The 22,073-nt window shown below is 45.3% G+C and overlaps 1 long non-coding RNA gene across 1 annotated transcript in view; it reads left to right on the forward strand.

Annotated features, from left to right (window-relative positions):
* LOC122682644 overlaps positions 1-16,816 on the forward strand; it is a 33,513-nt gene extending 16,697 nt beyond the window's left edge. Inside the window, exon 3 of the long non-coding RNA XR_006337462.1 lies at positions 14,374-16,816. This is a non-coding gene — a long non-coding RNA (uncharacterized LOC122682644). The remainder of the gene's footprint in view (positions 1-14,373) is intronic.
* Positions 16,817-22,073: the final 5,257 nt, after the last annotated feature.

Consider the following 22,073-nt stretch of genomic DNA (forward strand, 5'->3'; position numbering starts at 1 on the left):
ACATCCCAGACTATTCTGAGGGAATGAATAAGGAGGAGCATCTGACACCTGGTCACCTTGGCCCCCCATCCTGTGAGCTCCCACGTCCCTACCCTAGCCTCTGACCATGCCTGACGTGTGGTATGTGCCCCCCTTGCCAGGAGACTGGAGGCCCCCTGAGGGCAGGCCTAGGCCCTTGCTCCTCAGTTCCCAGCCCGAGACCCCTGAGAGTAAGGCCCTTCTTCTCCCCACTCCTGCGCTAGACATTTCCCCTGTCTCTTCCATCGGTCCCCACGTCCCACCGCACAGGTATATACAGCCCTGAGTGCACACAGCTGGATTTGGGGGAAAGACATCTGTGACTCCAGGCCCCAGTTCTTCACGGGGTCCATGGTTTGTCAGAGGATTCCGCAGCCTGGGTCTGGTGTTCACAGCAGAGTATCTGGGTCGTTGTTTACTGTCAGGCTCTCGCCTCTGACTCAGGGCCCAGGCTTTCTGGGAACGGAGAGGAGGGGAGGGGCAGCACGCGGGGAGCTGACTCTTGGGTTATTTCTGACCCGGAGTCATCCGCTGCCAGTCACAGAAGGAGCGTGTGTGTACGTTTGTGTGTGGGGGTCATGGCTGCCCCTCCTTGGCTGCCCAGAGCCCAAGGGGCTTAGTAGGCTCCAGAGGTCCTGGCATTTAGGCTGGGAAGGGCAGTGTGGTGAGGGGCATCGGGGGACCACGCAGAACACAAATGATGGAGGCATTTTGCCCGGGTTCCACGTGGAAGTTGTGTTCTGCTACCTGGCAGAACAGGGTCTTCCTTCCGACATCCTGGGTGCCCTCTGGTGCCAGGAGGTGATGCCAGGCACTGCTCACTCTTTCCATTGAGTCAGTATCAGGCAGGCAGCCTTGGCCTGGGGTGAGAAGAGGGGCATCGGCGAGCCCCCCTCCCTCGCCTCCTCTCTGCCTCCGGCTTTTTTGCCTTTCCCTGCCCCAGCACCTGTTTCTCGGATCCTGTCTCTCCCTGGGAAGGGCAGGAAGATGCCCATCCTCTTGGGCCAAGGGAGGAGGTGCCTTAGTGCCTGCCCTCTGGACTTGAATGAATTCACATGTGAGAGGGTTTTGTGAGAGTGCTTAGCACATGGCCTGTGTTACACAAGGGCCTGTGTACAGGTTATTACGTACGTAAGAAAAGGAACGTACCTGGTGGAATCCATTTTTGTACTCCCTGCAACTATGATAAACTCACGGTAGAAATTTCTCAGGCCTGGTTTGTTTTTATCTAATACAATTGTACTGTCCAATACAACTGCCACTAACCACATGAGACTATTTAAATAGGTTAAAATGAAACAAAATGAAAAATTACATTCCTGGATCCCTTTAGCCACATTTTAAGTGCTCCGTGGAGCATAGTACAAAGTGTTTCTGTCGTTGTGGAAAGGTCTCTGATAGCACTGTCATAGACACTGAAAATCTCATCGAGGATGGTGTTTCCTCCTTTGCTTTGGCTCCAAGGATGCTCTGAGCTAAATATTTAGTCTTTTAGCAGGTAGATTCTGTGGGGCATCCTGTGTCATGGGGGTAAACAACTGTCCCAGTTGTCTGTCTCTGAGGGGTTTCCCAGAACAAGGGGCTTTCAGTTTTAAAACTGGGAAAGTTCGAAGAAAAACAGGCTGAGCAGGTCACCCTCCATGTAATGATCTAACAAAATCACATCATCAAGGTGTCAGTGATAAGGCCATTAAGGCAGTGGTCAGGCAGTGTTTATCAGAGTATCTCTGGTGGTGGAGATGCTGGGCAGTTATCTTTTTAAAAGCCCCCTCAAATCATTTTGGGAAGGAGGCTGGGAGTAAATCGCTACCCTGAGGTCCAATAGCTGTGCTGGTTAATTGACCTGTCCGAAGGCAGAAGGGCTGGGAGGGATTGGAGAGGGAAGGTGTCGTGTTTCAGCGATTACAACCCGCCCCCCCCGCCCCCCCCCCCACCCCGCTTCAGGAGCTTAGTGCCTCGAAGTCTTGAGGGCACATTCCTCTGTCAGTCCATCCCTCTTCAGTAGGGCTCTGCTGAAGTTGGGGATTAGTTAGAAGCCCGTGCCTGTCTCCCAGGAAAACGAGTACTCTGGCAGAGCTCAGAGTGAGCAGCTGGTAGTAGACTCACCTGATGTTTCAGGAGAGGCAGGATGCAGGAATGGTTCAGAGCCAGGCTGCCTACCTGAGTTTGAATCCTGTCTGTGACACTTACTAGCTGTGTGATGTTGCAAGTTAACTCATCCTGTCTGTTCGTCAGTTTCCTCATCTATAAAATGCACATAATAATAGTGTATACCTCAAAAGGTTGCTGTGAGGAACATACATATGTCACACCACATCTGGTACGGTGCCCAGCATATGTAAACTCAATGAGTAAGCTCAGTACGTTCTCCCCTGGATCCCCGCCACCGGCAACTTTCCCTGGTCCCAGATCCCAGTGTATGCTCCGGGTCTCAAGGCGAGTGTCCCTCAGAGCCTTGGCTGGCAGTCCTGGCCTCCCTCTAGCTCAGGCCAGCTCTGGGCAGGCCAGCTCTGGGCAGGCCAGCGGGTATGTGTTCCAGGGCTGCAGGACAGGTCAGCTCAGCCTCTTGACAAGACCCTCTGAACCTACAGAAGGGCCTTTCTGCTCTGCTCGGGGGGGCAGCTCAAAGGTGGGCAGATTTGAGGGGAGAGTGTCCACCTCCTGCCATAGGAGTCTGGTGGCCGTGCCGTGAGGGTCGTGTGGGCCCTGGTGACAGACTGCTGGGATCAAGTCACCAGCCTGTCTCTTCCTGTTTATATGACCTCTGAGAGTCTTCCTGCTTTCTGTATTCTCCTGTGTTAGTTTGGGATCTTCCAAGAGCAGAGTCCAAGAAGAACATTTGGGTGCAAGTGGTTTCACTGGGAGGGGAGGAAGGGGATGAGGGGCTAAAGAAGTGAGAAGAAGGAAAGCAGATTATTTCTGTGGACAGCTGGGGCTGGATCCCACTGGAGACTTCTGGGAGCTGGTGTAGAACACAACTTACCCGGGCAGGGTAAGGGGGCTGGGGAATTTATCCACCCTTCCTCACCCCCCTGGATGAGGATTGGTCCCGGAAGCACTGGCTCCCCCAGATTTCCCGTCTCCCCCTCAAGGCAGAGAGATCCAAGTGATTGAAGTTAGGACCCTGTGAGCCTGTACGGGGACTGACCACTGAAGCTGCTGGTGACCCCAGGGAGACGTGAGGGATCCAGGGACGCTGGCAACATCTGCTGCATTAACGTCTCCCACTGGTGAGATAATCACCTGTGTCATAGGGCTGTTTTGAAGATTTAGACCAGTACACTGTCCAGTGGAAGGGTTTCCCAGGTGGCGCTAGTGGTAGAGAATCCTCCTGCCGATGTAGGAGATGCCAGGCCACTGGTTCATCCCCGGATTGGGAAGATCCCCTGGAGGAGGAAACGGCAACTCCAGTGCTCTTGCCTGGGAAATCCCATGGACAGAGGAGCCTGGAGGGCTACAGTCCATGGGGCCACAGAGTCAGACACAGCTGAACACAAGCACAGTTATATATACATATACATCCAGTAGAAAAACCGTGCAAGCCCCATAGGACATTTGAAATGTTCTGGTAGCCACATTGTGAAAGGCAAAAAGTGACATTAATTTTAAAATCATATTTTATTTCACTCAAATTTCTAAAATATTATATGTACATATATCAATATAAATTGTTAATGAGATACTTTTCATTCTTTATTTTGAATAGAGTATTCAAAATCCAGTGTGTATTTTTTTCTTTTAAATAGACTTTTTTTTTTGAAACTTTTTTTTAGGTTTGCATTGAAATTGAGCAGAAAGTAGAGTTCTGATATAACCTCTGCCTCTAGATAAATGCAGAGCCTTCTCCGCTATCAAGATCCCCCTCCAGATGGTACATTTGTTACAATTGATGAACCTGCATTGACACATCATTGTCACTCAAAGTTCATAGTTTATGTTGGGGTTCATTCTCGGTATTGTACATTCTGTGGGCTTGGATAAATATATAATGACGTGTATCCATCATTATGGAATCATTCAGTGTTATCTCACTGTCCTGAAAGTCCTGTATGCTTGCTCTTCCTATTCATCCCTCCCTGCTAACTACTGGCAACCATTGATCATCTTACTGTTTCCATAGTTTTGCCTTTTTAAAAATGGCATGTAGTTAGATTCATATAGTACATAGCCTTTTTGAATTGTCTTCTTTCACGTAGTAATATGCATTTAAGGTTCTTCCGTGACTTTGCAGGGCTTGATAACTCATTTGTTTTCAGAGTTGAATAATAATTCATTGTCTGAAGGTACCACAGTTTTATTGATTCGCGTACTAAAGGATGTCTTGGTTGCTTTGAATTTTTCGCAGTTATGAGTACAGTTGCAATAAACATCTATGTGTAGGTTTTTGTATAGATATAAGTTTTTAGCTCCTCTGGGTAACTACCAAGGAGTGTACTTGGTGAATGGAATGGTAAGAGTATGTTTAGTTTTTTAAGATGCAGCCAAACTGTCTTCCAAAATGGCTGTACCCGTTTTGCCTTCCCACCAACAGTGAATGAGAGTTCATGTTGCTCTGCATCCTCGCCAACATTTGGTGTTGTCAGTGTTCTGGATTTTGGCCATTTTAGGAGGCATGCAGCAATATCTTGTTGTTTTAATTTGCGTTTTCCTGAAGATATATGATGTGGATCACCATTTCATATGCTTATCTGCCATCTGTGTAACTTTTTTGATGAGATGGCTGTCAAGGTCTTTGACTAGTTTTTAAAATGGGGTTGTTTGTTTTCTTACTGTTGAGTTTTAAGAGTTCTTTGCATATTTTCATGCAAACAGTTATGCCTTTTGCAAATGTTTTCTCCCAGACTGTGGCTTGTCTTTTGACTCTCTTGACATTGTCTGTCACACAGCAGAAGTTTTTAATTTTGATTCTGTCACCAACCCACATGAGCCTGGAACAGAAGTTTGATTTAGTTTCCAGATGGAGACTAGTTTCAGCCTTAGGGTTCCCTGAGCAGAGAGGCCAGCCCTACTGTGGCAGACTTCTGACCTACAGAACTGTAGGCTAACAAATGGGTATTGTTTAAGCCACAGTTTGTTATATTTTGCTACATGGCTACAGAAAACTAATAGAGAATGGAAACTGGAGCAGATGAGGGAGAGAGGGCTGGAGACCATATCTGTTTACTTGTAGCATCGCCCTGTCAGCCCAGAGCTTGGCCCAAACATTCTCTACCAAGCCGCTGGCTAGGGGATCCTAGGCATCTGAGTTCAGTGCCCCCAGGTCACTGCCAGAGAGCCTCCTAGCATCTCTGAATCAAGAAATCCTGGTGAGGGAAAAATCAGAGCAGGAAGAGTGCATAGTCTTTCCTTCCTCCCTTTTACACATGGGGACTTTCAGCAGAGCCTGATGCTTTGGAGCGAAAGGAGCTGGTTTCACACCTCCTTTGGAAGCCCAGCTCCACCACTTCGCAGCTCTATAATCTTGGACGAGTTCTGTCAGTGCTCTGTGCCTCAGTTTCCCTGTCTGTACAATGGGGATGGGATGCTTTAGACACAGGCAGATGAGAGAAGAGTATTTTAGGCAGAGGAAGAGAGTGGGCAGAGGGTGGAGGCTGGTCTTGGGTGGCAGGTGGGGCCAAGTTGTAGGTGCCAGGCAAGTTTGGGCCCTAAGGAACGGGTTTTAGCCAGAGCAGCCTCTCAGGAGGCTGGTGACAAAGGCCTGTCACAGCAGCCCAGGTTCTGAATGGCGAAGTTCTTGGTGGTGGCAGTGGGGAGGGGCTGGTCTGAAGGATGCTGAGGATGTAGAATAGACAAGACCTAAAAGACCTAAAGGATGCCCGAGTGCCTGCGTGGTCTGAGGGAACAGACTGACAGCTCCTCAGTGAACTCAGTCGTGAGGAAGGGGAGGACTCAGGGGTGGTCCCCAGACGTCTGGCCTGGGGAAGTGAGTGAGTGGGGATGCCAAGCTGGGCAGTGGGAGTGAGGAGGGAAGGATAGGGTGGTGGGCGGAGCGGGGAGGCCACAGTTGACTTTGGACAAGATGAGCATGAGGGGCAGGGTCTCCAGGCAGAGCCTATCTTCAGGGGCCAGATGCTCTGGCCTGGAGCTGGGAGAGAAGACTGGGCTGGCGACAGACCCGATGGCCCATTTGTGTGCAGGTGAAAATTGAGGCTGCAAGGCAGGCGATCTCCCAGGGTTCTGTGAGGAGAAGCGGGCTCAGGGCAGCCCTGGGGAAGACGGACTGCAGAGCGGTAGCAGAGGAGAAGCAGCAGCCAGGGAGGCAGGGGCAAGTCCAGACAGGAGTTAGTCGTGGGAGATGTCGAGGGAAGAAAGTACTTAGAGGAGGGAAGAGACTGAGAGTGTCCAGTGCTGCAGCGAGAAGAGGGAAGGGGCTGCTGGGTTCCACAAGGGGGCCCTGGAGGGCTTTGATCAGAGCAGCCTCCGTACAGGGGAGGAAGCCACGCCAGGCTCTGGAGGGCTAAGGGCTGGTTCGGTTGTCTAGACCAGGGAGAGAGGATTCTAGTAAACAATTCCCCCAGTCCTCACGGATCTTACTGGTCAGATGGGAATCAATATAGGAGTCAGGGCTGCTTTTAAAACCCAAACCAATCAGCCGTCACAAAAGCACCCTGTAAACTGAGGTATGGGTGCATTCTTCCAAAGGCATGTGGGGAAATGTAACATTGTTAAGTGGTTGGCAGTACCCCCAGTGACCAGAAGGTGGCAGCACCTCATCAAGTGACAGTTCATTTCACAAGTCCAGGTCCTGCATTTCATCATATCATTTATTTATTATGCAAGAATTTTTTTTTTTCCCACAACTGCTATGTACTGGGTTCTGGGCCAACACTGAAGAATCTATGTAGATGATCTCACAGAGCTTGCATTTTAGTCAAAGAATCAGATTACACAGATAAGTGAGTTATCCTGATAACTGATCATCTCTCTCTCTCAGCAAAGCTTTATGTTCTCCAAGTTGCAGGATAAACTTTCTAGACTGTGTGGCATATATTCCTTCCTCTTTGAACAATAGGTACTGAGTAGAACTTGAGTTCATCTACTGGGTCCTCTACTCTGCTATGTGTTTATTCATGGGAGAGATTGAACATATTTTCCAAAGACGATCCGTCCTTTGTCTCCCGTCCCATGTGTAAACTCATTATACCCTGAATGTGGCATTCCTCCAGTTGAGAAGAAGCAGTCTCTGTGTCATCCCCTAGTGGAAGGGTACATTATGACTTCTGAGGCTGGGTCATAAAAGACAATCCAGCTTCCACCTTTGTCTCTTTTCCTGCCTTGCTTCTGAACTTAGTCTGGAAGGGTCAGAACACTTGCTGGGCAGGCAGGGGAGTGAGGTGGAGGGTCCCGGCAGGCTGCCCTGGCTCAGCTTGGAAACTCAGTGGAAAGGGAGGTGTGGCTGGCTTCTGCACTATTCCTTCCCCTTGCTTTCAGTCCTCTTTACCCTTCACCCATTCATGATGTCAGCCCAGCCTCATTTAGGGTGAGGGGCGGAGAGGGAGAGATAAAGGGGCAGAAAAGGTGTTGGTGGTGCCCTCTGGGGGCTGTGAGATGCCCAGATGCTGCCTCTTCCTCTTGTGGGTGGCTCAGCATCAGAGAAGCCACCTGAGGGCACACCGTTCCCTGACCAGGGTGACCCTTTGTGACATGTCCCCATCTGCCCTGCCAGTGGTGGGGCTCACCGTGGACCTTAGTGGCCTCCTCACACGTGCACCCCAGTCAGCTCCAGGGAACTCAGGTCATGCTTCCTTGAAGCCTCTCTGTCAGATTTGAGGCAGGAGGAAGAAAAACCCTTTCCTTTAAGAAACCATCTTTCCAGTTTCACTCCCGTCCCAGGCCCCCGCCTGGTAGCAGGTGATGGGCTAAAGGTCAGGAACCAGTTTGGTTGCCATTTTTCTGCACATCTTACACTTCACTCCTGACTGTGGGGCACTTGTTTTTCTCACCTCTGGTGCTTTGCCCAAAATGTGTGAGATAGAAAATGCCATTTGAAAAATTCTATTACATGAAGAATAGTTTTGCACCTGTAGAGATTCAAAATGCACCTAAATCACAATGAAGATTATTTTAAAATAATCTTTTATTTTAGTATGTTTATGTTATTTTATTTGTATTTATATATTATATTCATTTATTTTATCTATAGTTTTAGCTTAAGCTAAAAACATCTGAACAAGCAGCCGCCACAGGGATAAACTTTATCTCAAGTTCTTTTGTAGATTTAAGCAGGACCTCCTAGAAAATACAGTTGCTATAAGTCCTCTCTGGCAGGTTTACGGCCAGAAAGGAGACTAACCACTATCACAGGGATGAGTAATTGCTTAAACAAACTTTATCTGAAACTGTCCTGCCTTCCATTTATTCTTCCACAGAAGCCCTTTCTCCCTGTTAAGTACACTGATAAACCTTTATCTTTGGATGTCCAGGGAGCCAATTCATCTGAAGCCTCCTTGGTAAATAAACTTTGTCTTCTTTCCTATTAATTTGTCTGTTGTTAGTTAACTCACAGGCCTCCAACCACTGAACCTAACTTGGTAGGTTGGTGGAGGGAAATTTTTTCCTCCTAGCACATTCTTCTTTTCTCTGTCTCTGTCTTTTTTTTTTTTTTTTTTCATTTTGCTGCACCATACAGCCTGTGGGATCTTAGATCCCCAACCAGGGATGGAACCTGAGCCCTTAGCAGTGAAATTGCAGTGGAGTCTTAACCACTGAGCTACCAGGAAATTCCCAGTGTGAGGTTGGGAGAAGTTGGAGTGATATGCTTTGAAGATGGAGGAAGGGGCCACAAGCCAGAGAACCCAGGCAGCCTCTCGGAGTTGGAAGAGGCCAGGCAGCAAACTCACACGCAGTGCCTCCAGAAGGAAGAGGCCCTCACAGCATCTGGACTTCAGCCCCCAGAGACTCTTTCCAGACTTCCAACCTTCAGACCTGTAAGGGAACAAATCTGTGTTAAGTCAGTAAATTTGTGTTGATTTGTTATACAAGCAATAGGAAATGAATGCAAACACCATAGCAAATTATGTTCGCTTTATTTTCAAAATACAGCCAAGATTGACCACTGGCATCCCGGGTCAAGCCAGCTCCATCCCTGGCCTGGATTGATTCTAAGGCCTGCTTTCTGTTTTCCCTGTGACTGGCCCTCCAGCCTTTTCTGCCCTCTAGATACAGAATATGAGATTTCTATGTGCTGCCCTCTGGTGTTCACCCTTGGCATTGTCTTTCTCTGATGCTTTAATGACTCCCACTGCTGCTGCTGCTGCTAAATCACTTCAGTCGTGTCCGACTCTGTGCGACCCCATAGACGGCAGCCCACCAGGCTCCCCCGTCCCTGGGATTCTCCAGGCAAGAACACTGAAGTGGGTTGCCATTTCCTTCTCCAGCGCATGAAAATGCAAATTGAAAGTGAAGTCGCTCAGTCGTGTCCGACTTTTAGCAGCCTCATGGACTGCAGCCCACCAGGCTCCTCCGTCCGTGGGATTTTCCAGGCAAGAGGACTGGAGTGGGGTGCCATTCCCTTCTCCAGGGGATCTTCCTGATCCAGGGATAAAACCCTGGTCTCCTGCATTACAGGTGGCTTCTTTACCCTCTGAGCCACCAGGGATGCCCATAGTGACTGATATATTCTTGGTAAAGTCCTGATACATTGTACCGGTCAGGTGCAATGTGTCTCTCTCCTTCCACATATCATCCCAGTTCACCACCAGTGACAGTACTTTTTAAGGATCAAGGAGGTTTGTCAGCCCACGGCAAGATACAAAATGATCCATGATGATGACAACCGTATTCTGTCTGGCAAGCGCCACTCTGCACTGTGACGGTACCCCACAGGACACCCCTGGTTCCCCGGGGACAGCTTTGCATCTGCATTGCTGCAGCTTGCCAGGGGCTGTGCATCCGTAATTTCCAACCGGCAATGGGATTCTCACCGCCAGCCTGCTGAAAGATAATTAACCCCCGGGATCCCATGTCCACAGTCTGCTTCCTCAGACGGCTCCTGATATCAGCTGTTGCAGGTCAGGTTCCCTGGGACTCAGGCTGTGAGAGGCAGACTTGCATGCAGGCAGTTTTGGGGGAGTGCTCATGGGAGCAGCACCGTTAAGAGAGGGATGGGAGGAGATGACCTGTGAGGAGTGGCGCTGACAGCTGAATTGCAGGGCAGTTGCCTCAAAGGCTGCAGCCGCTGCAGGGATCACAGCTGCCAGCCCTGTAAGGCGCGCCAGGGGTGGCTTTTCCGAGTCGTCTGCACGTGAGGCAAGAGGGCCTTTACGCCCCTACATGGGTGAGTCATTGGATGTGGTTGGCACCAGGAAGAGGGTGGCACCTTGGGCAAGGTGGTTCTCTTCAGCCCTGAGCAGCCCTTAAAGGAGGGCTTTCAGCCACCAACATCCTTGACAGTTGGGTGAATGAGTTCTGAAAGGGCTGAAGGGGCAGGACTTTATGCCGTCTATCACAGAGACCAATAAAAGCCGTATCAGATTTTATCACTGCCCTGCTTAAATCCCTCCAGTAACTTACAGTCCATGTGCGATGTGCCCCAGATTTCCTGGCCACCGGTAACCTCTGACATTAACCATGCTCTTGGGCTCAACATGCTGTCACTTTAGCATTCTTTGTATTTATCCACCCAACAAGTATCTTTTGAATATTTACTATGGGCTAAACAATGTTCTAAATCAGGGGTGTGTAAGCTATGGCCCACAGGCCAAATTATGCAGCTGCTTATTTCTATAAAAACAGTTTTATTGAAACACAGCCACATGTATTTGTTTAAATATTATCTGTGGCTGCACTTTTGCTACTGTGGTAGAGCGGAACAGAGGCCATATAGCCACAAAGCCTGGACTATGTACTACTTGATACTTTACAAAAAAAGTTTGCTGATATGTCTTCTATATCTATACAAATATATATAGCAAATAATAAAATGTATTCTTCCTCCTCTCTCTCTCTTCTGTCTCTCTCTGTATATGTACACACCCAAAGTGAGACTCAGATTGCAGCCACATATATAATTCGATAAGTTTTCTAGCTACATTAAATAAGTTTACAAAATAGAAACAGGTGAAATAAATTTTAATAGTATATTTTATGTAATCCAATATGTCCCAAATATATTTCAACTTAGAACCAACATAATAAAATACTGATGAAATTCTTTCCATGCTTTTTTAAATGCGATGGCTTTAAAGGTCAGTGTGTAGTTTACCCTTAATCTGGACTAGTGGCTGGTCAGGTACTCACTTGCCATGTGTGGCCAGTGGTTCCTGTATTGGAGGGCGCAGTTCTGGAAGCACGTGATGCAGCAGTGAATGAAGCAGACCAAATTGCCACCTTACATTCTTAATGGAGAGGAGAGACAATAAAATAATCATGTAAAACAAATTTTATGCCTGATGGTGATGAGTGGTAATGTGGATTCTTGGGGCAGAAGTTGCGTGTTTAAATTGGAGAAGATCACAGTGAGAGAAGTATGTGGTAAAGAATTAACCTCACCAGGAGGGAGGAGGGAGGGGGGTTCAGGATGGGGAACACATGTACACCCATGGCTGATTCATGTCAATGTATGGCAAAAACCACTACAATATTGTAAGGTAATTAGCCTCCAATTAAAATAAATTAAAAAATAAAAAAACAATTAACCTCACCAAAGGCGACTCTGGCCTTTACCTGGAGTCCTGGTTGGTGTCTTTGCGGGCTGTCTTAACAGTGTGACTTGTGATGGGGATTTGGGGTCGTGCTATGACAGTTCTGCCTCCAGAGGAACTGGAGACTAAAGGCGTTAGCCGCCCTCTGGGAGGGGCTGGGGATTGCAGGTCAGTGACACGGCCAGCGTGTGACCCAAACCCTGTGAATACTCGGCACCGGTGCTCTGCGTGTTGCCACATTCTGTGGCTGGGAGGAGGTCACACATCGTCCACGGCTCCACAGAGAGAACAAGGAGCATCTCTTTGGACCCCTCATGGGCTCTGCCCTGTGCATTCCCCTTGGCTGATTTCATCTGTATCCCTTTCCTGTGATTAACCCTTCTCCGGGGGAGCTTCCCAACCCAGGGATCGAACCCAGGTCTCCCACACTGCAGGTGGACTCTTTACCAGCTGAGCCACCGGGGAAGCCCAAGGGTACTGGAGTGGGCAGCCTCTCCCTCCTCCAGGGGATCTTCCCGACCCAGGGATTGAACCAGGTTCTCCTGCATCACAGGCAGATTCTTTCCCAGCTGAGCTACCACGGAAGCACCGTAATAAACCCTAACCATGATTATATCTGCTTCCTCTGAGTTCTGTGAGTCCTTCTAGCAAACTATTGAGGTGGTTTGGGGGTGACCCTGAACTTTCAGTTGTTGTCAGAAGTGAGGGTGCTGTCTCGGGGTACTGTTCTAACTGTACAGTTGGTCCTAAATGCTTTATGGACAGTGACATCTGAGTAAAGACCTGAAAGAAATGAGGGGACGGCGGGAGGCGGGGGCTGAGCAGGGTGGGCAGCAGGGAGAGTGGAAGGAGGTTCCTGCTTTACTTACTATTTTTTTTTCTTTTTTTTTATTCTTTAAATTATGTAAGTGCAATAACACATTTATAGGAGACTTAGAAAATACAGAACAAAGTTATATACAGTTCTACTCTATATTACAGTTTTTTAAGTAGATAAATTTTTAGTTGGAGTTTCAATATCAAACTCTCAAAAATTAATAGAATGAATAGAAAAGTAGAAGGATATAGTAGACCTGAAAAGTACAATGAACCAATTCAGCATAATTAAGATTTATACAATTTTCACACAGCAGCAGGATGCAAATCTTTTTCAAGTTCCCATAGACTATAAAGCAAGAGACAGTAGACCATATCCAGGGATGTAAAACAAGATGCCGAAATTTCATGGTCTAAAGGTATTAAAATTATACAGAATCTGTTCTCCTGTCACTGTGGAATTATGTTAGAAATCAATATCAAAAGATATTTGAAAATAACCCACAAATTTTCAAGTCCATGGTGACTTTTACCAAGAGAGACCTTTGACGTAGCCTTTGAAAGCCTCAATAGTGTTAAAATACTGAAAAAAAAAAAAAAAACACAGAGGTGATTGCAGAGAGGAAAATATTTGAAAGAGAAATTAATATCAAAATGAGAAATCAATATCAAGAATACTTTAAAAAAAACCCATGTGTTTGGAATGTGCACTTTTAAACGATGGGTGTATCTAAGAAACCATAACGAGGAAAATTTGAAAATATTTGTAACAGAGTAAAAGTGGTAAGTCTACTCACTATTTTGATAAGCCGCTGCAGGGGTCCCCAGATCTCCTGTTTTAAAGGTTCAGTGTTGGGATTAAGGCTTCGGTTAAGATTTAGGTTAGATTAGGGTGTTGGGATTCGGGTGAGTTGTGGTGCTTCGTTTCGTTTAGTCTAGGATTGGAGTTGCAAATACAACTGGGGTTTAGGCTTCAGCGTTTAGTATTCTGTGTTAGGATATTTACGGTTATAGTAAAGATTAGTGCTCTGATGGAGTGTAGCTCTTGGAATTCTGTATGGCCAGTGACATTTTAGTTCCTGGGGTGTGTGTTTGTATGAATTCTACTAAACAGCCAGGATAGATACACCCTCTTTTAATTTAATAATAGAAGTCAGCTGAGCATTGTTTTAGAGCTAGGATGAAGAAAACATGCAACTTTGGAAATTATACCACATAAATCAGCCCAGTGAAAAATAGAATGAGGCAAGCATCTACAATAAAGAGGCATTTATGTATGGAACAATGATGAACAGTGAAACTGGTTGTAAATAGTTAAGTCTAAATGCTTTTGATAGTTTGAAAAAGGAAGAGGTTTGGTGTAAAAAAAAAAAAAAGAATATGAAAGTAAGCATACATATTTTTCCAACACATGAAGCCATGTGGGAAAAGAAAGGGGAGAAGTTGCAGTGTTTAGAAGTTTGATGATTTGAGAGGTAAACAGTAAGTAGTTGTTTATACAAAAAGAATTTTAAGAGTGATAAACGCACAGACACTCAAACCTAAGGAAAGGTGTATAACTAGGAGTAATTAAAAGTAAGCCTTCTGCGAGTTCCCTGATGGCCTAATGCTTAGGATTGTAGACTTTTCCTGCGTTGGCTGGCCAGAGAATTGAGATCCCGTAAGCCGAGAGGGGCAGCCAAAAGGAAACAAAATTAAGTAAACCTCTGTTCTAGAACCTTCTCTGCTTATTCCTTTGTTGGAGTACATTCTCAGGATAATGAAGGGTGTGTCTATTCTACCCTCATGCTGCATTGGTAATTGGGCTGGGTCAGGAATTCTAGAACTTTGAAAGTTCAGTATTTGTCTTCTAGCGCTTGGGGTTGCTGATGACTTTCTGATTCTGTTTCCTTTGCAGGAACAACTTTGACTGCTGTTACCGTTTATTTTTTCATACCAAAGCCTCTTCATTCATGTTTCTGAAACGTGACCACGAGAAGTGCCTGGTTGTGGACCTTTTTTCATTTAGTCAAGTTAGCTCTGGAGGATGCTTTCCATTGGAAGAGGGGTGTCTTCAGGCACCTCTGTTAATTAACTCAGGCCCTCGTTTCAAGTTTGAACAGACAACATTTTGCGGATGTTTCTGCAAAATCAACAGCAAAATTAAGAAGGGCCAAGATGAACAAACAAGGGGAAAAAAATCCAGATATATTTCAGGGAACTGAAAGTGCTGACTGGTCCCCTCTCAGGCCATGTGCCTACTGAAACCCCAAGTGAATGCTGGTCAGAGATCATCCTTCTTTTCTCTCTCCCACTCCTGCCCTCCCTCCCCTGGATGATTTTTTGGTCTCTACCTCTCTTTTTGGACCTTGAGTTGGCCTCCCCCACCTCCCCCTTCAGCTGATTACCTTGACTTACCCGAGAATTAGAAGATTTAGATGAAAATTCTCAGAAATTCCCACCACCCAAACTACCCAGTTACCTGAACCATTGCCTACACATTCTGTCTTCCTTCCTATTGTATGTGGAGTAACTGTCCCTACTCTTAGGTAAGCCCAGCTCCTTCCCCTTGCTGTATAGGTAACCTTGAAAATCTTGTCTACACTTGTTGCCCCCATTTCTTTATCTCCCATCCTCTCTCTATCACAGTTTTGCCCCCATCATTCTACCTAAACAAATCTTGTCTTCAAGACTCAGTCCCTGAGCTTCTGTGTTTAATTTACACTCTTCATGAACTTTTATTTTTTTGGAGGCCATCCGTAGACAATATACAATATTTACACCCCTAACTTCTCTCCTCTGATCGCTAGATGTGTGTATTTAAATGCCCATCTAACATCTCCTTTTGGATGTCACATAGACACCTCATGCTTAGTAAGTCCAAAATTGAGCTCCTGATTCCCATCCCCCCTCCAAATGGCTCCTCCCATAGTCTCCCTCCTTCCCCAGTAAATGATAATTCAGATCCTCTAGTATTCCAAGGACACAAGAATCCTCTTTTCCTCACATGATAGATCTCATACATTCTATATTATATACCCATTACCTATCCAGAGTATGACGTCTAATAATCACCTCCTCCTGGCTCTTGCTATGTTTATTTCACACCTGGGCTTGCTGGAATAACCTCCTAACTAGAATATCTGGCTTTCTTGGTACTTTCCCAGTTTTTGGCTTTCAGTTTTTGCATTGAAAGTCCTGTCTCAGGAAGTTCCCCAGCCCTGGGGTAAACCAGGATAGTTTTTCACCCTGCTTCTACCTAGGCTGTTTCTCCCACGGCCTCCCCACAGTGTATTCCCAGTGGATCCAGGGTGATCCTTTGGAAAGGCAAAGTTTATCACGTGACGTCTCTGCTCAGAACCCTTCAGTGGCTCTTCATACTATTCAGAAAAGCTATTGCTTTCAATGGCCTATTGTTGGCAGGGTCCACCGGCTTTTGTGAACAGAAATGGAGAGTTGATTTTGAGCAGGCTGATGTTGAGGTACCTATGAAATGCTCAATTAACAAGGTCCAGCACTGATGGAAGGATTGAGAGCATATTTTGTTGGTAAAACAAGAACAGATGGTTATAGAAAAAGTTGCAGAAAAGAATTCTAGGAAATTACAAATATTAGTTAAATTGAAAAAAAATCTATAATAGGACTGAGAGAGAAAATTGCAGAATCTCTCTCTGGGGATACTCATGATAAATAAAATTTGTTTATATATTATTTAAAATATAAAAAATATATAAATATGTATTTGAAGCAGTTGTTCCAAACTCCCCAGATCTTCTTTGTGTGTCTTTCCAAACCAAGGACAGTCCTCTGCATAGCCAGCATACAACCCTCCGGACCAGGAAATCAGAAGTCAGCATTGGTGTGACACTGATATCTGACCCAAATGTTTCAGTCAAATTTCACAAATTATCCCAACAAAGTCTCTTTTCTGTTTGGCCCGGGATCACACTTTGCATTTAATAATTGTGTCTCTTTAGTCTCCTTCAACCTGGAACAGATGCTTAGTCTTTCCCTGTGTTCACAACTTTATAGTTTGAAGGAGTACAAGCTTTTCATTCTGTAGGCTAGAGCTCAGCCTGGTTTCATCAGTGTTTCCTCAGGATGGGACTCAGACCTGTGTCCTTGGGAGAAATATACAGAGATGACGCTGTCCTGTCCTCACTGCATGGCGTCAGAAGGCTCAGGACGCTGGCCGGTCATACTGCTGGTAATGTTAATCTCGACCTCTCGGTCAGTTTGGCGTGTTCAGATTTCTCCATGTTAAGTCATTATTTTCCTCTTCATAATTAATAATTATTTTGTAGAAAGGTGCTCTCAAACTATGACAATATCCTGCATTTCATTAAAAACCATTCATTTGATTTGGTGTGGGTGTTAGTTGCTCAGTCGTGTCTGACTCTTTGAGACCCCATGGATTGTAGCCCACCAGGCTTCTCTGTCCATGAAATTCTCCAGGCAAGAATACTGGAGTGGGTTACCTTGTCCGTCTCCAGAGGATCCTCCTGACCCAGGGATCAAACCTGGGACTCCCACATTGCAGGCAGATTCTTTACCGCCTGAGCCACCAAGAAAGCCCATTTGAATTAGTGAACATTGATGATTCTTGCCTACATTAACCACAATTATAGTGCTTACCAAATGGCTATTTTCTGTTACCGTCACTCCTGCTGTGTTTATTAGTTGGCATTCTACTAATAAGGAGGAAGTGTCTTTTTTTCCTTCATTTGTTTATATCAGTGTAGGCCCTGGATTCCTGTTTTATTCAGTGGATTTAATCCATTATTATCATTATTTATTTTTATATAAAACCCTTCTAGATTTGGCTAGCAGAAGAGCCTCACCAAAGTTGACTCCTGTTGTGGGGAAGGGATAACTTGGGAATTTGGGATTAACAGATACACACGACTATATATAAAATAGAGAAACACCAAAAACCTATTGTATAGCATAGGGAACTATATTCAATATCTTGTAATAATCTATAATGGAAAAAACTCTGAAAAAAATATAACTGAATCACATTTCTGTACCACTGAATCCTTGTAAATCAATTGTGCTTCAAAAAAATGTTAAAAAAAAAAAAAAAGCCAAAATTAGCCCCTTTGAGCTTTAGCTATGTGCCTGTAATTTTTTGAGCAATTCTTTACTTTCTGGCTCATCTTGTAATTTTCCTTCCTCAGCCTCGGAACTAGCTGTTTCTTTAAGGAGTTCTAGAGAGGAGAGTGATATTTGAAAACTAAAATCTGTACATTTCATTGCTTATTGTTTCTGGGCTGTCATAAATTGTAGGCCTTCTCGTGTACAGAGGTGGACCATATATACATGTAAATGTGTGTGTATGTGTGTATATGTGTGCCCTGACTACTACCATAACTATTTCTAAATCTGTTTATATTTTAAAGGTCCATGAGTTTGCATTGGTACCTCCATTCCATCAGTATCTCAAGGTTATTTTTAGCCTTTCCCCTTTCCTTGTATGTAACTTCCTTCTCTGTGAACAAGAAAACCTTTCATTGTTTTCGGTATCATTATTTATGTGCTTGAGTTCTCTCTCTGCAAGCGATTTCTCTACCGTGTGGGTCACATCCTTGGCCCCCACACTCCTTTGCTGCTACTTCTGTGGTCACTACTACCCCCAGGAGAAATGGAGGAAAGGGATGGGGAGGAGAGGAGAGGGAAGGGAAAGGAAGAGAAGACGAACTTATTCAGGATGGAAGGAAGGAGTAGCCTTTTTTTTTTTTTTTTTTAAAGTTCTCTCTTTTTTTAAAAAAATTACGTAGTTATTTTTGCTCTGCTGGGTGTTTGCTGCTGTGTGGGCTTTTCTCTAGTTGCGGAGAGCAGGGGCTACGCTCTGGTTGCGGGGTGTGGGCTTCTCATTGCAATGGCTTCTCTTGTTGTGGAGCACAGGCTCTAGGATGCGCAGGCTTCGGTAGCTATGGCACATGGGCTCAGTAGTTGAGTCTCCTGGGCTCTAGAGCACAGGCTCAGTAGTTGTGGCCATGGGCTCGGGGTGCTCAGTTGCTCCATGGCCGGTGGGATCTTCTTGGACCAGCGATTGAACACACATCTCCTGCACTGGCAAGCAGATTCTTTACTTCTGAGCCACCAGGGAAGTCCTTAATGTTCTCTTTTAAACATAATTTCTAAAAATCCTTCTGAAAACTTTTTCTTTACAGTATGAGGCAGAATCTTTCTCAGTCTTCTCCCGAGCATAGCAGTTAATTATATTTGTTGAAGAATCACCTGCCCTTAACTCAGCTAGAGCCACAGTTCCTTTGACAGTGGTTTGTGTAAGGGCACACTCAAGAATACAAGGATAGTTCATGCTTCATGTTGGCAGCAGTACGGGAAAGTAAAGAATGAGACCATTCTCCATCTCTCAAGAGCTGAGTCATTTCTCATCTCTCATGAGCCATAGGACTTGTCCTGTGGCTTCTCCCCACTGCCTCCTCCTTTTCAGCTGCTTCTCGCATGTGGGCTCTGCATGTGGGCCCCATGGCCACCAGCCTGTTTGTCTGACTTGACCACTGGGCTGCATACCTTTATTAGCTATAGAGTGTCTATGATGCCCAGGTTTTGAGAGGAATAATTGGCTTGTCTCCATCGACCACAGCTGGCTCATCTTGGGTCTGGGGTCTGCATCTGCTCCAGTTACCTTTGGTCAGGATGGGAAGCAAAGTTACAGTAGTTCCTGGGGAGGTCTCTACAGGGCTGGATGTAAGCTGACACAGTTTCTTTAAGAGAATTGGGTCATATGGAGACCATAGCGCTTGTGTTCTGTAGTCACACGTGAAGTTCTCATGTGCTGTGCTTAGTCGCTCAGTCCTGTCCGACTCTCTGTGACCCCATGGACCGTAGCCCGCCAGGCTCCTCTGTCCATGGGATTCTCCAGGTAAGAATACTGGAGTGGGTTGCCTTGCCTCCTCCAGGGGATCTTCCTGACCCAGGGATTGAACCGAGGTCCCCTGCATTGCAGGTGGATTTTTTTGCAGTCTGAGCAACCAGAGAAACCCAAAGATCTCATAGGGCAATTAAAAAAAAAATGGTTTATAGATTTTAAGAAATGAGGACTTTGGAAAAGGCTGTGGGAATCAGAAAATTAAGGATCAGTGGGTTCATGGGTCATTATGGGGAAACACTATTCTGAATCCAGCACTTCAGCTTCTCAGGAGTAAACTAAGGCCCAGAGAGCCAGGGGATTGTCCTTGTGGACATGGCCTGTCAGTGGCAGAGCTGGGTAGAACCAGAGCTGGAACTAGGGAGGGTATGGGAAGGGCCTTGGATGCACAATTTCAGGGGACTTCGTATGTGGCTCAGAAGGTAAAGAATTTGCCTCCAATACAGAAGACACAGACGTGGGTTCAGTCCCTGGGTTGGGACGATTCCCTGGAGGAGGGCACAGCAACCCACTCCAGTATTATTGCCTGAAAAATCCCATGGGCAGAGGAGCCTGGCGGGCTACAGTCCATAGTGTTGCAAAGAGGCAGACATGACTGAAAGAACTGAAGTGACTTTGTGACTCACTCCCCACGTCAGGTAAGTGCCCTAGGTACTTCCCTGTCTCACCCAGGGCTCAGCCCGTATTCGGACACAACACCAAGGTCCTGCTCACCAGGAGAGAGAGATCCTATTTGGCCTGGGGGGATTGGGTAAGGGGGACTTCTGGGAAGCCTTCCTGTATTGCTACCTTCAGGGAGAAGTAAGTTCCTGGGGAAGGCTGGTAAAGCAAATTTCCCCAAGGTGAAGAGTCTGGTAGCTTGGGATAGTCACTCACTGGAGAAGCCTAAATTACCCTGTATACTCAGCGCACTGACGGCCTCCAGGCCTGGCACAAAGTTCCTTGCCTAGGTTATCTTTAGCTGGTTGCTGAGGGTTGCAGCATTTCTAAGACATGGTGATGGATACTTCCCTTTTTCTCCTCATAAAAATAATCCTTCCATCCAAGCAGTCTTGTACGGTCTGCTCTTGCAGAAATGGGACATGTAGGATTGGGGTTTTTTTAGTCTGCTGTCTGGTGCCTGCTTCCTTTGTGTGGATTTTTTTTTTTTTAATCACAAGATTTTTTAAAAGTTGGCATACTGTCTTTGTGGTTGGTTGAGGCAAAAAAATCACCATGATGGTCAGTAAGACAAAGAAGAAAAAATTAAGGTGAGAAAGACTGAAGAGAAACACCCTGAAGTACTTTGTGGCTTTTTTTGCTCCCAGCTGGTCCAGGGCACAATCCTCTCATATCTGACTCTTCTCCACTCTTGACCCTCATCTGACTTGTTCTCAGTAAGGCAGTCAGAGAAGTTTGTTCAAACATAAATCAGGCAAGAAGTGAAAGATAAGGCATTGAGATTGGAAAAGAAAAACTGTCTCTACTTCTGAATGCAATGATCTTGTATATAGAAACTTCTAAGAAATCTTAAAAAACTATTAGAACTAATGATTTCAATGAGGTTACAGGATATGAAATCAATATATAAAAATCAATTTGCCTTTCTATGTACTTGCAATGAACAATCCAAAAATGAAATTAAGAAAATAATTTCATTTATAATAGCATCAACATGAATAAATGCTTAGGAATAGATTTAACAAAGCAAGTGCAAAACTTATATTCTGAAAACTACCAGAATAGTAGTTTGGTAGTTGAAAGGAATTAAAGAAGATCTTCAAAAATGGAAAAACATCCTCTGTTCATGGATCAGAAGACTGGATATTGTTAAGGTCGCAGTACCCCCCAAATTGACCTGTGGACTTAATGCAGTCCCTGTTAGACTGCATCCCATCTGGCTGCTTTGTACAAATTAACAAACTGATCTAAAATTAATTTGGAAACACAAGAAACCCAGAATAGCCAAAACAACCTTGAAAAAGAAGAAAAAGTTGGAAGACTCATACTCTCCAATTTCAAAACTTATAAGGGAACAATAATCAAGACTGTGTAGTACTGGCATAGGGATAGACACATAGATCAATGGAGTAGAATCAAGAGTTCATAAGTAGATCCATGTTTCTGTAGTTAATTGATTTTTTTAAGGATGCTGAGACCATTCAGTGGGGAAAGAATAGTCTTTTCAACAAGTGATATTAAGACAACCAGATAGCAACATGTAAAAGATGTAGCTGGATCGCCTACCTCACATCACATGTAAAAATTAAATAAAAATGGGGACTTCCCTAGTGATCTAGTGTTTAAGAATCTGCCTTGCAATGCAAGGGGTGCATGTTTGATCCCTGGTTGGGTAATTAAGACCCCACATGCCCTGGAGCGGAGCAGCTAAGCCTGCACATGCAACTAGAGAGTCCCGGCTGTGTGCCACAATGACAGATCCCATGTGCTGCAACTAAGACCCCACACACCCAAATAAATACATATTTTTCAAAATTAAATTAAAATGGCTCAAAGACCTAAACATAAAAGCCATAATTACAAACTCTTAAAACATAGGTGTATATTTCCACTACCTTAGATTTGACAATGGATTCTTTGCTATGACACCAAAAACACAAGCATCAAAAGAAAAAGATCAATTGGACTTCATGAATATTAAAGAATTCTTGTGCTTCAAAAGACACTATCAAAGAAGCAAAAACAACCCACAGAATGGGAGAAAATTTGCAAATCTAGGA

Source organism: Cervus elaphus, chromosome 24 (genome assembly GCF_910594005.1).
Source record: "Cervus elaphus chromosome 24, mCerEla1.1, whole genome shotgun sequence".
NCBI lineage: Eukaryota > Metazoa > Chordata > Mammalia > Artiodactyla > Cervidae > Cervus > Cervus elaphus.